This window comes from Elephas maximus, chromosome 4 (assembly GCF_024166365.1).
Source record: "Elephas maximus indicus isolate mEleMax1 chromosome 4, mEleMax1 primary haplotype, whole genome shotgun sequence".
In the NCBI taxonomy this organism is placed as follows: domain Eukaryota; kingdom Metazoa; phylum Chordata; class Mammalia; order Proboscidea; family Elephantidae; genus Elephas; species Elephas maximus.
The window spans coordinates 79,289,786-79,295,029 of record NC_064822.1 but is presented as its reverse complement, the minus strand read 5'-3'; positions in this window follow the sequence as shown (position 1 = coordinate 79,295,029).

Sequence of the window (5,244 nt, the reverse complement as noted above, 5' to 3'; positions counted from 1 at the left end):
AGACAGTATATACACACAGGTGCTCCTCACTTTTTGCAACAACTGTGTTCAAGAAAAGCTGTGTATATAAATCATATTAACAAAATCAAAACATTTTAAAAATGCACTCGGGAAGGTTTTGATTTCAAGAAACCGTGTATTGATCCATTTATAACACAAATAATTCTTCCCAGATATTATCTTTTTTGAAAGTACTATACCGAAAACCTCCATTGTCGTTGAGTTGATTCCAACTCATAGTGACCCTGTAGGGTTTCTGAGGCTGTAAATCTCTACAGAAGCAGACTGCCACACCTTTCTCCCGCTGGTGGTTTCAAACCGCCGACCTTTGAGTTAGCAGGGAATCGCTTTAATCACAGGGCTCCTTTGAAAGTACTATACTTGGCATATAATATGTATTAAATCAGTATAGGGTGATAAAATCAAATTTAAGAAACAAGTCTTTGGAAACAAGAAAAGTTTTAGCTGTTTTTTTAATTAGAGTTTGGGATAATTATACTCATTAAAATTATAATAATGTAACTATTTTTCTTATTTATTCAAGGCTATACACCTATGTTCTTTTACTGACCCATCTCTCTACTTCAGTAGATCCAATGTAAAATTCTGGAATCCTTAGCAAGAACGCCGAGTTCTTGTCAGTTGTAATAATACTGAGTTAGAAGATAAGCAAGGAAAATGTAATTTGTTGATCTACTGTAACCAGACAGTTAAAGTAGAAAGTTTCTATGATCCTTGCTCTTGTGATGCAAACCAAAATTAACACTATACTTTCTTGGAAAAGTATATGCAATAAATATTTGTATATTCAATTGTACCTGTCCATTTTAATTTTAGAAATTTGCCTTCCCTGGGGGAAAAAAATTAAGCCAACCCATGTATATTAGTTTCCTACTGCTGCTATAACAAATACCACAAATTTAGAGGCTTAAAACAACACTAAGTTATTTTCTCACAGTTTTGGAGGTCAGAAGTTCAAAATTAGACTCGTTGCATTAAAGTCAAGGTGTCAGCAGAACTGATTCCTTCTGGTGATTTAGGGAGAATCTGCTTCCTTGACTTTTCCACCTTCTAGAGGCTGCCCATATGCCTTGGCTTGTGGCCTCCTTCCAGAAATCTTATTACTCCAGCCTCTGCTTCTGTGGTCATATCTCCTTCTTTTCCCTGTTCTAAGGACCCTCGTAATTACAGTGAGCTCACCTAGAAATCCAGGATAATCTCCTACATCTCAAGACCCTTAACTTGATCTATCTGCAAAGTATCTTTTGCTATGTAAGATAACATATTCACAGGTTTTGGGAATTAGGAATCGGGTATCTTTGGGGAGCCATTATTCTGTCTACCACACTGTGCTAGAAGCTTATTTGAGGATATCAAATTAATATCAAATTCATTACACTGTCTCTTCTCAATGCATAGACTACATGACTTAATTCTTACCTGTGAAAGAAAAATCAGTATATAAAAATTCTTACCTGGTATTTACCGATTGCATTCTATCTGCCATATACTATGCCAAGTGCTTTATGTGTATCAACATATTTATTCCTTACAAAAAAATCTATACTATTAATTTTATCTCATTGTGCATGTGAAAAGATTGAAACAACACAAGAGACGCTAATTCACTTGTCCAGGGTTTCAAACCAAGCAAGTGAAAGGGCCAGACTTTGAACCATAGCAGTCTAACTCCAGAGCTGGTATCCTTAATCATTTTCTACTTGATCTCTCAAGATATTAGCAAACAAAAAGCAAAAAATGATTCCCATATGCAAATGAAAATTGCACTTATACTACATTAAACTATACCAACTAAGATATGGCCACACCTAAACTAGGTGCTGGAGTTAAGGGGATACCTCTCCTTAGAAGATGATAATGTCTCTTTGCAAGCTAGAGAGAGCACTTTAGGAATGAATGTTACTGAACCAATTCTCTGCAGTTTAAATAGAATATTAGCATATGAAAAGTGAAGACTTTTGAAGCTCCTTTTGCATTTATTTATTTGTGTGTGTGTGTGTGTGTTTAGTGTTGGGGGTGAGGAGAAGTTGGTAGAACTTCAGTACCCAAATATCAATTTGTTTAATCAGGTTACTTTCTTTCCATGGCTACTCAGACAAATTGAAGTAAAGTGTACTTGGGAGGCAAAGATAGGAAGGGAGATTTCCTTTAATCAGGACTTGCCTGGAGGGCAGTAGAACTCCTAGGAAATAGATCTCTGCCACCTGTCTTCCAAATGCTGCCCACAACTTTAAATTCCTAAGAATTTCACTATCAAGAGTCACTTTTTTCTTTTCATTGTTGTAATTAAATAATTAATGGCATAATCATTTATTTCTTATTTGTCCCTTGGTGTATTCTTAAGCTTCATTAAAACAGAACCATATCTGCCTTGTTTACCACTTTACCATAGCAATTATAGAGTATAAGGTAAACAGTATCTACTCAATATTTGTTGACAGAGGAAAGAAGGAAAGGCAGAAGGTGGGGAGAAAATAAGGAAGGCATGTGGGCAGGAAGGAATGAAGGAAGGAAGAAAAGAAAGAATGCTGAGAGAGAAGGAAGGAGGAAGGGAGGGAAGAAGAAAATAAGATTCAATTACTAATTTAGACATGGATAAGAAATATTGATTCCTAAGTACAAGTGAGGTACAAGTGAAAACCAAAAATGAGATGAAAGACACCCAAGTTTAGAGCCATAAGAGATAGGACCCTGCGTCCAGATAAAAGGTTGAGACAAGGTTCTATAGTGAAGCCAGTGCTGAAGTTGGCTGTTGGAAGAGTCTAAGACAATAGCATGAGAAGTCTGATACACAGCAAAAATCCATTGATTTAGTTGTTTTTATACAGAGCCTGATTTATCTTGATCAGAGGTGGGGGTTATTCTGTGAAACATTTTGCTGGCTTGGATGGAAGAGTGAGAAGTAATTTTTGGAAATGGAGTCCTTGAGGAAAAAAGAATTGTAGGGAATGTGGGTAGAGCAGGAGAATATGAGGTCCTTGCATCAGCATAAATAAAGTTTACTTTTGACATAACATTTATCATATTAGGTTGTAGCTGTCTATTTAGTTTTCTACTCGTTGAACTGTAAGCAAATTGAGGGCAGAATTACATCTTTTGTCTTTGATATTCGGCATTCAGTAAGTATTTAATAACTGAATCATGATGCAAATGAATGAAGGCCATGTTGAAAATAAGCCAGGGCAAGATGGGCACAGAACCTAGGAGGGGCATCGAGTCCAGATGAGGTCTCAGGGTAATCATCTCAGAGGAAGTGATGCCTGAGCCAAATATTGGAATGTAAGTAGAAGATACCCAGGTTAAGAAAGAGGAGTATTCTTTCCAGATGAGGCAGGCTGTGCCACGGTGGGAAGGTTTGAGAGAACATAGTCTGTTCTGAGAACTACATGTAATTGGAGTAAACAGTAGCAGGATGTGGTTAGGCTGGTGAGTAGTAACAAGGCTGAGGTTGAGGGGAGAGAGTTTTGGTCTCTTCCCAAAACCACTGGGGAAATCTTTAAGCTTAGTAGGCAACCAACATTACTGGATCGCTGACACTGACCCAGCATAGTAGGGACTGAATTGTAAAGGGGGTGGTAGTGGGGATTCTTCCAGATTAAGAGAGAAGTCATTGTGATAGCTTTGGCAAGAATCACAAGCACCTAAGCTAATGCTGTTCCAGTGAGAACTTAGAGGAGAGGATGGTGATTAAGTAGAAGAGGGGACAGAGGATGAGGGAGCTAGGTGAGTTACTGATGGCCTCCCAGGTTTCAGATGAGTGTCTCAGTGATGCCATTCACCAAGTTATGTGAGAAAGAGCCAAAAGAGATTGGAGATGTGCGTGAGTGGGTAAGGAGCATAGTTCAAATATACTGAGTTTGAGGCTGTACTGGAAAATCATAACAAATAGCATCATTAGCTGCTAACGTCATGCTAGGCACTCTTCTCAATGATTTTTCATGTATAGCGCACTTCAAGGAAAGCCTGGTGGCGTAGTGGTTAAGTGCTACAGCTACTAACCAAAAGGTTGGCAGTTCAAATCCGCCAGGTGCTCCTTGGAAACTCTATGGGGCAGTTCTACTCTGTCCTATAGGCTTGCTATGAGTCGGAATCGACTTGACGGCAATTGATTTGGTTTTTGGTTTAGTGAACTTCAAATGAGATAATGTACGTAAACACTTCTGGGGAAAGCATAAAGTGCCTCATTATTGTGTAGGTTAGTATTGCTATATTTAGGAGAGTGAGCCACCCATTTTTATTGTTGTTGCTTTTCTTAAATTCTAGAAAATCACACTGTAAAAAACTTAAAAAAGATAATACATCAACAAAGTGTCATTTGTTACTTTTTAAAAATAGGGCTGTATTTTAAAATGCTTCTGAAATAATGCTTGAATTGAAAAAAAGTTATTTTAAAAATATTTCATTAATAGGCAGAATATTTGAATAAGAATTTAATACTTACTACCTAAAAAAAAAAAAAAAAAAAAATTTTTTTTTTTTACCTCTTACTTTTTCTCAGTTCTCCTAAGCACGAATCCCACTTTCGCTGATACACAGCTGTAATGAGCAGCCTGACCTCCTTTAACTATAGTACTCCACTGCAAAGACAAGCGCCTCTGTGTAGCGTGAGTATTCATCATTTTACCTGTTCACCTTCTTATGCTCCTCAGTCTATACCACTGGACGAGTAGCTTTCAGTGCTTCGGTGTTGTAGAACTGCTGTGTTTCATGATAAACTACTCACTGGAGTTTAAAATATTTTCCCTTCCTTTGAGTTATACGGGTATTTTGGATCAACTGTTTACTGTGGAATCTAAGAGGCTCTCTAATAAAAAAAAAAAATGTTAATGAGATGTTGAGTATAAGAAATACTGAATCCTACAGTTTTATCATTTGAGGGCAAAGGCCATGAAAAATCTATTAATGTGGTCAATGAAATTATCTTGTGCAATCTGGTCCACAAGAATGGAAATAAACAGGAGAAAAGGCTAGTGATATGTATTTAAGAATTAAGGAACTACTGAGTTGCATGTGAAAGCTGGACAGTGAATGAGGAAGACCGAAGAAGAGTTGACGCCCTTTGAATTGTGGTGTGGGCAAAGAATATTGAATATAGCATGGACTGCCAAAAGAACGAACAAATCTGTCTTAGAAGAAGTACAACCAGAATGCTCCTTAGAAGCAAGGATGGTGAGACTGTGTCTTACATACTTTGAACATGTTGTCAGGAGGGTTCAGTCCGTG